Source organism: Hylobates moloch, unplaced genomic scaffold, assembly GCF_009828535.3.
Source record: "Hylobates moloch isolate HMO894 unplaced genomic scaffold, HMol_V3 SCAFFOLD_4, whole genome shotgun sequence".
Classification (NCBI taxonomy): domain Eukaryota; kingdom Metazoa; phylum Chordata; class Mammalia; order Primates; family Hylobatidae; genus Hylobates; species Hylobates moloch.
The window spans coordinates 52,328,550-52,340,856 of record NW_026652279.1 but is presented as its reverse complement, the minus strand read 5'-3'; the positions used below and the strand labels follow the sequence as shown (position 1 = coordinate 52,340,856).

The 12,307-nt window shown below is 40.9% G+C and overlaps 1 long non-coding RNA gene across 1 annotated transcript in view; it reads left to right on the top strand.

Annotated features, from left to right (window-relative positions):
• The first annotated feature begins 634 nt into the window (after nucleotides 1-634).
• LOC116466321 (uncharacterized) overlaps nucleotides 635-12,307 on the top strand; it is a 74,209-nt gene continuing 62,536 nt past the window's right edge. The window contains exons 1-2 of the long non-coding RNA XR_004247496.1: nucleotides 635-802; nucleotides 8,618-8,777. This is a non-coding gene — a long non-coding RNA (uncharacterized LOC116466321). The remainder of the gene's footprint in view (nucleotides 803-8,617; nucleotides 8,778-12,307) is intronic.

Sequence of the window (12,307 nt, the reverse complement as noted above, 5' to 3'; positions counted from 1 at the left end):
AATTTAATGGGTTTATTTATAATTATTATAAAGTTGAACTGCTGAAACCTGTTCACTGAAACATTTTGACTTGCATTAATGCTTTACATCTCCACATTTATATTAAAAATTTACACACAAATGAAAATCGGAAAACTGCCATTACCTGATTTCTATCCGCTATTTTTCCACTTGCAATCATATACTTCGGTATCTTTTGACCCAATGGAAAAAAATATCTAACCTTCCAGAACCACCAATAACAGGAAGAAGAGAATTTTTTTCTTTTTGAGAGTGAAATGTTTCCCATTATAGTGGATTCTTAAGCACGTTTTCCCATGTATGCGGCGTGCTAGGTGGATGTCTTTTGGCATAATCGTTACACGTTTGGCATGGATAGCACACAGGTTGCTGTCTTCAAAAAGGCCAACCAGATAGGCCTCACTTGCCTCCTGCAAAGCACCGATAGCTGCACTCTGGAAGCGTCTGTTTTCAAGTCCTGAGCAATTTCTTGCACCAGACACTGAAAGCGAAGTTTGCGAATCAGAAGTTCAGTGGACTTCTGATAACGTCTGATTTCACGGATTGCCACAGTACCAGGCCTGTAACGATGAGGTTTCTTCACCCCTCCAGTAGAGGGCGCATTCTTATAAGCTGCTTTACCGGTCCATTTGCAGGCAGTCCGCTTTATACCAGCCATGGTATAGAGACTTCCTTACTTACCTCTCTTACCCTGCAGCTAGAGCTCTGCGAGCCAGAGGCGGTGCTGGCGTTGGAGAGTGATGGCGGCATGGTCGCGCTGCGGCGGCTGCGAACACCTTGAGTGAGTTTCTTAATCCTCAGTTCTAATTTGATTGTACTGTGGTCTGAGAAACTTTGTTATGATTTCCCTTCTTTTGCATTTGCTGAGGAGTGTTTTACTTCCAATTATGTGGTCAGTTTTATTTATTTATTTATTTATTTATTTATTTATTTATTTATTTATTTATTTATTTTTTGAGACGGAGTCTCGCTCTCTCCCTCCCGGGCTGGAGTGCAGTGCCGCCATTTCGGCTCCCTGCAAGCTCCACCTCCCGGGTTCACGCCATTCTCCTGCCTCAGCCTCCGAGTAGCTGGCATTACAGGCGCCTCCCACCATGCCCGGCTAATTTTTTGTATTTTTAGTAGAGATGGGGTTTCACCATGTTAGCCAGGATGACCTCGTGATCCGCCCGCCTCGGCCTCTCAAAGTGCTGGGATTACAGGCGTGAGCCACCGCGGCCGGCCTATGTGGTCAATTTTAGAATAAGTTCTATGTGGTGCTGAGAAAAATGTATATTCTGTTGATTTGGGGTGGAGAGTTCTGTTGATGTCTATTAAGTTTGCTTGGTCCAGAGCTGAGTTCGAGTCCTGAATATCTTTGTTAATTTTCTGTCTCGTTGATCTAACATTGACAGTGGGGTGTTAAAGTCTCCCACTATTACTGTGTGGGAGTCTAAGTCTCTTTGTAGGTCTCAAAGACCTTGCTTTATGAATCTGGGTGCTCTTGTATTCTTTTATTTTATTTATTTATTTTTTGAGACGGAGTCTCATTCTGTCGCACAGGCTGAAGTGCAATGGCGGGATCTTGACTCACTGCAACCTCTGCCTGCCGGTTGTGAGCGATTCTGCCACCTCAGCCTCCCAAGTAGTTGGGACTACAGATGTGCGCCACCATGCCGGCTTTTTTCTTTTCTTTTCTTTTCTTTTCGTGGAGACAGGGTTTCATCATGTTGGCCAGGCTGGTCTTGAACTCCTGACCTCAAACGATTTGCCCACCTCAGCCTCCCAAAGTGCTAGGATTACAGGCGTGAACCACTGCGCCCAGCCTAATTTTTATATTTTTGGTAGAGATGGGGTTTAACTGTGTTGCCCAGGCTGAGGACTCATCTTTTAAGGAAGTACAGCTATTTGTTAATGATTAAATATTTTGAATTAAAAGATTACTTTTTTTTATATCAATGGCTTTTCGTAAATCCATGCCTCTATTTAACCAAGAGGACAGTGCTAAGAGTTCATACTAAATTTTAAACAGGCAGGGTGCAATGGCTAACGTACTCCCAGCACTTTGGAAGGCCAAGAGGGGAGAATTGCTTGAGTCAAGGAGTTTGAGACCAATTTGGACAACATAGGGAGACCCCATCTCTACAAAAAAAAAAAAAAAAAAAAAAAATTAGCTGGGCTTGGTGGCATGTGCCTGTGATCACAGCTACTCAGGAGGCCGAGCTGGGAGGATCACTTGAGCCCAGGAAGTTGAAGCTTCTATGAGCCGTGATCAAGGCACTGCACTGCAGCCTGGGTGACAGAGTGAGACCCTGTCTCAAAACAAAATTAATATATAATATATATTAAACATGCATATTAAATATTAAATAAATAATATATAATATAAATAATATATTATAATTAATATATGCAATATGTATATTTATATAATATACATAAATGAAGAAAAAAAGACTGTACAGTTCCAATTTCCTGACACATATCTCACTCTGGGTCACTTTTAGATAGCTTTGGATGGTCTCAGGGTTAGGCATTTCTGGGATTCAAAAAGATCACTTTTTTCTGTTATTTGTCATATTTACAATTTTAATAGTAACATGATCATTACTACTGTTTTCTGCATGTTAGATTCTAGGTTCTGATTTCGAGGTTATAAGCGACCTAGAAAGTGATAATATTTAGAGTCAATATAATAATCAGCTTTTGTGTATTTCATATATTGGGGAGTAAAATCTTGAGTTAGCCATAACCTAGAGTCTAGGACTACCAGTTTTGTCATCATTTTCTGATCCTTCTCAGTTCTCTTCGTTTTGCTACACTAGTGTAAATGTATTCCCTTGTTTCAATATAATAACCCCACATGGCCATAGGCCCCTCCAAAACAGACAACAAGGAAAAATGTAGAGTTTACTATTCTAAAGTGTTTAAGATTTCTTTTTTCTTTTTTTTTTTTTTTTTTTTGAGAAGGAGTCTCGCTCTTTCGCCCAGGCTGGAGTGCAGTGGCGGTATCTTGGCTCACTGCAAGCTCCGCCTCTCGGGTTCACGCCATTCTCCTGCCTCAGCCTCCCGAGTAGCTGGGACTACAGGCCCCCGCCACTGCACCCGGCTAATTTTTTGTATTTTTAGTAGAGACGGGGTTTCACCGTGGTCTCGATCTCCTGACCTCGTGATCCGCTTGTCTCAGCCTCCCAAAGTGCTGGGATTACAGGCGTGAGCCACCGCGCCCGGCCAAGTGTTTAAGATTTCTACTCAGATGCTTTGATTTGCTTCCACAATCAGATACTGAATGTATCCTCTGTTTAAGTAATAGAGATGAGGAAAATAGCACTGTGTGTGTGTGTGAGAAATAGACTGATGTGATGCATTGGGACAACAGGTTGGGTTAAGGACATCCTCTTTTTATAAGGACACCAGTCATATTGAATTAAGGCCCATTCTAATGACATTATTTTAACTTACTTCTTAAAGACCCAATCTCCAAATACAGTTACCTTGTGAGGTACTGGGGGTTAGAACTTCAGCATATGAATTTTGAGGGAACACAACTCAGCCCATGACACACCCATAAAGGTGGAGAAACAAAGGGAAGAATTTGAAATTACCAACCATTAAAGGCTTACAATAAGGGCCCTGCAGATCTAACACTCAGACCTTTGAGAAAAAGAGGGAGTTGGTCTGGTGCTTATATCTCAGAGCTCAAAAGCCTATACCACAGCACAAATTTAAGATGCAAATATCTTACTACCAAGATGGAATAAGAAGTACTGGAGTTTATGGTCTTCTCTGAAAAAACAAAGAAAAAAAACGAAATAATAGACAAAAATATATAAAACCAGTTTTTAAGACATCAAGCAACGAAGGGCAGTAATCTTGGAAAATGGGAAACAAATGAGCCCTGTGATTACACAGCCTTCTGAACCGAGAGAGATCCCAGGTTGTGACAAAGAGATGGGGAATCCAGGCAGGGTCTGGTAGACTCTGTATGTTGAGGAGACAGAGTTGAGAGTGGGGAAATGGAGGCAGCTAGCATTCTCAGGACAGGGTGCCAGAAGCGAAGGAGCTGCCCCAGAGACAACTCTGGAGATCTGTAGAGGGTGCCCCTTAGTATTCAGGAGAAAGCTGGTTAGCACATCCATGAGAGGAAATGACTCAAAGCTGGGGAAAAACCACTGAGAGGATTAGAGAGAAGAGCATATAACGCTCGCACAAGGCCAGAGAAACTGCTCTCTTACTAGCTAGACTGGAGAAGCTCACGATTCATAGGATGCTGGGGACACTACTGAGAAGGGCCTTGACTCAGTAGTGCGGAATAGTTAACTCAATACTAATCATGGCTCTGGTCATTCCTAATTTTTTTTTTTTTTTGAGATGGAGTCTTGCTCTATCACCCAGGCTGGAGTGCAGTGGCACAATCTCGGCTCACTGCAAGCTCCACCTCCCGGGTTCACACCATTCTCCTGCCTCAACCTCCCGAGTAGCTGGTACTACAGGCGCCCACCACCATACCTGGCTAATTTTTTGTATTTTTAGTAGAGACGGGGTTTCACCGTGTTAGCCAGGATAGTCTCGATCTCCTGACCTTGTGATCCGCCTGCCTTGGCCTCCCAAAGTGCTGGGATTACAGGTGTGAGCCACTGCGTCCAGTCTCTTTTTTTTTTGGAGTCTTACTCTGTTCCCCAGGCTTGTGTGAAGTTGTGGGATCTCAGCTCATTGCAGCCTCCACCTCCTGGGTGCAAGTGATTCTTGAGCCTCAGCCTCTCCAGTAGCTGGGATTAGAGGCATGCACCACCACGCCTGTCTAATTTTTGTATTTTTAGTAGAGATGGGGTTTCACCATGTTGGCCAGTCTGGTCTCAAACTCTTGACCTCAAGTGATCTGCCCACCTTGTCCTCCCAAAGTGCTGGAATTACAGGCATGAGCCACCACATCCGGCCCATTCCTAATAAGTCTTAAAAGCCAGACCAAAAGAGGATCCAACCATTTCCGAGTAACTTAACTATATCTGAGAACAAAGCTCAAGAATATTTATTGAGATACAGAAAAGATGCAGAACTCATCAAGGTGAAATTTACAATTTTACTAGGCATGAAAAAAGGCAAAAAAACCCCCCAAAAAACAAAAACTGATGCATAATGAAGAGAAAATCAATCAACTGAATTGGATCAAGAAGTGATACAGAGGCCGGGCACGGTGGCTCATGCCTATAATCTCAGCACTTTGGGAGGCCGAGGTAGGTGGATCACCTGAAGTCAGGAGTTTGAGAGCAGCCTGGCCAACATGGTGAAACCCTGTCTCTACTAAAAATACAAAAATTAGTACCAGGCATGGTGGTGGGTGCCTGTAATCCCAGCTACTCGGGAGGCTGAGGCAGGAGGATCACTTGAACCTGGGAGGCGGAGGTTGCAGTAAGCAGAGATCACACCATTGCACTCCAGCCTGGTGACAAGAGTGAAACTCTGTTAAAAAAAAAAAAAAAAAAAAGTAAAGGACATTAAAGCCAGTTATTAGAACTCTATTTCATATGCTCAAAAATATTTTTTTTTGTAAAGACCTAAAGTGAGTTTCTACAGGTAAAAATGACAATGCCATCAAAACAGCTTTATTTGTAATAGCCAAAAAAATGGGAAATAATCCATATACCACGAACAGGTGAATGGTAAACTGTGGTATATCTGTACAATGAAATACTACTCAGCAATAAAAGGGGCAAACTATTGATACACACAACAATGTGGATGAGTCTCAAAATAATTATGCTAAGTGAAAGAAACCGGGCAAAAGGAGAACACATAAAATGTGAATTCACCTACAGTGATAGAAAGTAGATTAGTAGTTGCCTGGAGATGGGAGTGGGTAGGGATTACAAAAGGTTATGAGAAACTTTTCAGGAGATGGTTGGACTTGTTCATTGTCTGGATTGTGATGATGGTTTCATGAATATACATACATCTGTCAAAACTTATAAAATTGTACACTTTGAATATGTGATGTGCAGCTTATGGCATGTCAATTGGTAAAGGTGTTTTTTTTTTTTTAAATAATGATTGACAGGAGTGTTTAAGGTCTGTCTCAAAATTTATCTCTTCTGGAGGCTGCTACACGCCAGCCTGTACTTGTCCTTTATAGTCAGAAACACTAATGTGCAGTTGTGCTACTAGTAACTTGCTTTGATGGGTAGTTCTACCCACAGACTCTTAGTAGGAACATTAGCTAGCATTTGCCTTCAGCTTTGCTTCCAGTGACTCTTCTCTTCCTGACAGGATTTTTGCAGCACCAGTAACCTCATATGATATTTAGAGGGTGACACATTTAGTATTAACTCACAGCATTCTCACTAACTGGGTCAATGGAAAGAAGTATGGACAAGGAATACAGTCTTGCTGAAATTGTGCTGCCACTAAGTAGACACACATAGAAGTAAAGTGTTCACTGCATGGTAATGGTCTGTTCTCAGCTTTCTAGTATTGCACTGTCTTCTGTAATTGTGCAGTATCTTCTGCCTGGAAATCTTCCAACTCTCCCACAAGATATTTGATTTTACAACATCCATGTAAAGAAAAGTTACAATAATCATGACTTGCTAACCTCAATAAGGTCAACAACAGGTTTTAAAAATCTTTCTTTCTCTTTCCTTATCTCCGCATTGTTAAATAATTCAGGAAATACCTAGCGAGGGCTTAGTGCAGGGCACACTTAGCTGTCATGTACGTCTACAGCCTTGTTATTCAAAGGGTATTTAGTGGACGACAGTCTCTGCGTCGGCTGGGAGCTTATTAGAAATGCAGAGTCTTAGTCCTCCTCCAGACATACAGGATCAGTTTCTGCATTTTAACAAGATCCCTTGGTGATTTGTATGTACATTTAAGAAGCTATATTCTGGAGAATTCTTCTCAGCTCTACCACTTAAATACTGCCATGACTTTGAGAAAGAGACTTCACTTCTTTAAGTCATTAACAAATGAGGGGTGTGGGTATAATAGTAGAACCCACCTCATATTTGTTGGGAGGATTTAGTGAGACAAACCTTCTAAAACCCTTAACATACTAGCTACTAAGTGCTTTTAAAAAATTACCCTTTATTATTATTATTATTTTGTAGTTGAAAGAAAAAACACAACTTTTTAATAAAACATCTGTCATAGGCACTTCCTCTCTATTTATGTGTTCATAATGACGGCAGAGAGACATTATTGCAACAAACATGAAAAATAAATATGACACTTGATCCTGAATTAGAACTTGAAGAAGAAAGGAAATGAGGGAAAGGGAATGTCTTAGCTTGAACTCTCATAACAAAATACCACATACTGGGTGGCTTAAACAACAGATGTGTATTTAATTTAATTTTTTTTTTTTTTGAGATGGAGTCTCGCTCTGTTGCCCAGGCTGAAGTGCAGTGACGCCATCACGGCTGACTGCAACCTCCAACCTCCTGGGTTCAAGCAATTCTCCTATCTCAGCCTCCCGAGTAGCTGGGACTACGGGCACACGCCATGATGCACGGCTAATTTTTCTATTTTCAGTAGAGACAGGGTTTCACCATATTGGTCAGGCTGGTCTCGAATTCTTGACCTCAGGTGATCCACCTGCCTCGGCTTCCTAAAGTGCTGGAATTACAGGTGGGAGCCACCGCGCCCGGCCTCAGAAATGTATTTTCTTACAGTTCTGGAGGTTGTGGTGCCTGCATGGCTGGGTTTTGGTGAGGATGCTCCTCCTGGCATGCAGATAACTGCCTTCTCATTGTGCATTGTGTCTTCACATGCCCTTTACTCCACAGTTGCACGTGGAGTGGGAGAGAGATTGTTCTTTCTCCTTTCTCTTTCCGTTTTTTCTTTTTTTTTTGAGGTGGAGTCTCACTCCGTCATCCAGGCTGGAGCACAGTGGCGCGATCCTTGGGTCACTGCAACCTTCACCTCCCTGGTTCGAGTGATTCTCCTGCCTCAGCATCCGGAGTAGCTGGGACTACAGGCACGCACCATCACGCCTGGCTAATTTTTGCATTTTTAGTAGAGATGGGGTTTCATCATGTTGGTCAGGCTGGTCTCAAACTCCTGACCTCAAGTGACCCACCCGCCTTGGCCTCCTAAAGTCCTGGGATTACAGGCATGAGCCGCTGTGCCTGGCGTCTTCCTCTCCTTATAAAGCCACTAATCCCATCAGGAGGGCCCCACCCTCAACCATAATTACCCTCAGAGGCCTCATCTCCAAATACCATCATGCTGGGGGTTAGAATTTCAACATAGAAATTTTGGGGGGATACAAACATTCAGTCCATAGCAGGGAATATGTTTGTTGATGCTGTTATTACTCTTCCTGTAAGTGACACTATTGGACATTTGAATTCAAGTGATATAGAATTTGATAATGATGAATCTCTTCCAGGTGAAAAGCTGAACAAGAACTTTCAGAAGACGACTGGATGTATTTAAGGGCTTTAAACAATAATAATGTTGCTATCTAGAGACTGCTCTTGCTGATACCCCCTTCGTTTTGCTTAGTTTCCTTAAGAAAGGGTCTATGGGTGGCTGGCCACCTTGGACCCCGTAACTAATAAGCTCCAGGTTATACTTGTTCCACTCAAGTCTATTTATTTTATTATTATTCTTTACTTAGGGACGGGCCTCATTATGTTGCCCAGGCTGGACTTGAACTTCTGGGCTGGAGCAATTCTCCCACCTCAGCCTGCCAAGCAGCTGGGACTACCGGTCTGCACCACTGCACCCTACCCATTCAAGTCCACATCCCCAGAAATGAGGATAATGCTTGGCACAAGGTAGGCATTTAATACATAGATGTTGAATGTATGAATAAATATACTGGCTCTTTCTCAAGGCCAGAGAAGCCTCTCTTCATCTTCCCAGGACTTCCATTACCTACTTTTTTTCTGGAGGGCGGGGGGGAATAATTTCAACCTACAGAAAAGATGCAGATGCAAGAATAATGAAAGGAACTCTTAGATACCCTTTAACCACATTCACCAATAATGTTTTAGTTTGTAAAATCTAATTTGAAATAATTTTTTTAAAAAACATTTATTTTCTCCTCAAATTTCTTTTTCTTTTTTTGGCTTAAGAATCTTCATATTTTTATTTATTTATTTATTTTCTGTTTTTGTTTTTTTGAGACAGAGTCTCACTCTGTTGTCCAGCCTGGAGTGCAGTGGCATTATCTAGACTCACTGCAACCTCCACCTCCCGGGTTCAAGTGATTCTTGTGCCTCAGCCTCCTGAGTAGCTGGGATTACTGGTGCACGCCACCACGCCAGGCTACTTTTTGTATTTTTAGTAGAGACAGGGTTTCACCATGTTGGCCAGGCTGGTCTCGAACTCCTGACCTCAGGTGATCTGCCTGCCATGGCCTCCCAAAGTGCTGGGATTACAGGCTCATGCCTGTAATCGCTGCGCCCAGCCTCAAATTCCTTTTTTACCATGAAATAATTTCAAATTTATAGATTTTCAAGAAAAACACAAATAATACAAAGAACCACCTTATACCCTTCACCCAGATTTCCTGATTATTAATCATTTACATTTGTCTGTTTTTCTTTCACGTACCATTATTTTATTCCTGATACATTTGAGATTAAATTGCAGACATGTTGACAAATTACCCCTAAATACTTCAGTGTGTATTTCCAAAAACAAGGATACTTTTCCATATAACCTGAATACTCTCATCAAAATCAGGGTATTAACATTGCTACAATACTTTAATCCACAAATTCCAGTTAAATTTCAACAATTGTAGGGATAGCATTAGCAGAAATACCTAATGTAGATGAGAGGTTGATGGGTGTAGCAAACCACCATGGCACCTCTATACCTATGTAACAAACCTGCACGTTCTGCACATGTATCCCAGAACTTAAAGTATAATAAAAATTTCAACAGTTGTTCAATAATGTCACTTATTGAAAAGAAGAGCAGGGTGCCTGTAGTCCCAGCTGCTCGGGAGGCTGAGGCAGGAGAATGGCATGAACCTGGGAGGCAAAGCTTGCAGTGAGCCGAGATCGCGCCACTGCACTCTAGCCTGGGCGACAGAGCAAGACTCCGTCTCAAAAAAAAAAAAAAAAAAAAGAGCAACAGCATCATCAACAGAACTTTTCCTCTTCCTCCTTTCCTTTCTGTTTCAAGATTCAATTCAGGATCATGCATTGTATTTAGTTGTCATGTCTCTCTCTCTCTCTCTTTTTTTTTTTTGAGACAGGGTCTTGCTCTGTTGCCCAGGCTGGAGTGCGGTGGCATGATCTTGGCTTACTGCAACCTTCGCCTCCTGGGTTCAAGTGATTCTCCTGCCTCAGCCTCCCGAGTAGCTGGGATTACAGGCATGTGCCATTATGCCATCACCCCTGGCTAATTTTTGTATTTTTAGTAGAGATAGGGTCTCACCATGTTGGCCAGGCTGGTGTCATGTCTCTTTAGTTTCCTTCAATCCTTAGTTTTTTCCTCATTTTTCATGATCTTGCCATTTTTGAAAAGGATAGGTCAGTTATTTTATAGTATTTCCCTCAATTTGGGTTTGTCTGATGTTTCTTCATGTCTAGATTCAGAGTATGGATTTTTGGTAAGAATGCTATAGAACCAATACGATTTTCCTCTCAATGCCTCATATTAGGAAGCACAAAATACCAATTTTCCTCATTAATAATGATAGTAACTTTTTTCACACTGTTAAGATGATGTTTATATTTCTCCACTGTAGAGTTCATTAATAACAGATATTTTATTGAGCTTTACTGTTAAATTTTATACATATGTATCTATTTTTTTCATCAAAATTTTAATGAGCTTAACATCTATGGATAATTCTTGTCTGAATAATTTATTACAGCAGTGGTTGCTGAATGTTATTTTCTAATTCTTTTTTTCCTTTTTTGAGATGGAGTCTCACTGTGTTGCCGAGGGTGGAGTGCAGTGGCACAATCTCAGCTCACTGCAACCTCCGCCTCCTGGGTTTAAGTGATTCTCCTGCCTCAGCCTCCTGAATAGCTGGGATTACAGGCACCTGTCACTGTGCCTGGCTAATTTTTATACTTTTAGTAGAGATGGGGTTTCACTATGTTGGCCAGGCTTGTCGCAAACTTCTGGCCTTAAATGATCTGCTCGTCTCAGCGACCCAAAATACTGGAATTACAGGCGTGAGCCACCATGCCCGGTCTTGTTATTTTCTGATTTGATCATTTCTTGTACATTTATTAGTTGGCGTTGTACTGTAAGATAGATCTTCTTTTTGAATATCAGTATGGGCTCATGGATTCTTATTTTATTGAATCAGTTATGCTGTATTATTATCCTTAACTATTACTTATTACAGCTTTATTGATGTATATTTGACATACAAGAAATGGCATATACATAAAGTGAACAGTTTGAAGAATTTTGTGTACCTATAAAGTGAATAAACCATTACACTAATCAATGAAATAAACATTTTCATTAATCCCTAAAAGTTTCCTTGTCCTTCTTAGTAATCCAATCTCCCTTCCCCTCTCTCCATCCTCAGGAAAGCACTAATTTGATTTCTGACACTGTAGATTAATTTCCATTTTTTCTAGAATTTCATGTAAATGGAATTCTACAGTATGCATTTTTGGAGTGAGGGTTCTGGCTTCTTTCACGTGGTGTAATTATTTTGAGATTAATCCATGTTGTTGAATCTATCAGTGGTTTCTTATTTTTATTGGTGAGTAGTATTCCATTGTATTGATTTACCAAAGTGTGTTCACCCATTCACTTATTCTTGGGTATTTATTTTTTTCTAGTTTGTGACTCTTACTAATGAAATTGCTATGAGCAAGTAAGAAGTCTCTGTACAAGTCTATGTCTGTGTCTTTGTATGGATATATTCTTTGATTTTCTTGGTAAAATATCTGGAGTTGGAATGGCTGGATTATACAGTAGATCTATGTTGAACTTCTGTGAAACTGCTAAGTTATCAAAGTGTTTGTATCACTTTACAGTCTCCTCAGCAATATATGAACACGTTCATTGTTTGATGTCTGCACCAATACTTGGTATGGTCATTCTCTTTAATTTTATCCATTACACAATGGGTATACTGGTACTACTTTATGGTTTTGATTTTCATTTTCCCAATAACTACTGATATTAAACATTTTTAAATGTACTTATTTACCATTCTTGTATCTTCTTCAGTGAAGTGTCTGTTCAAATCTTCTGCCCATTTTTACTGGGTCATTTGTCTTCTTCTTGAGTTGTAAGAATTTTTTTTTTTTTTTTTTTTTTTTTGAGACGGAGTCTCGCTCTGTCGCCCAGACTGGAGTGCAGTGGTGCGATCTCAGCT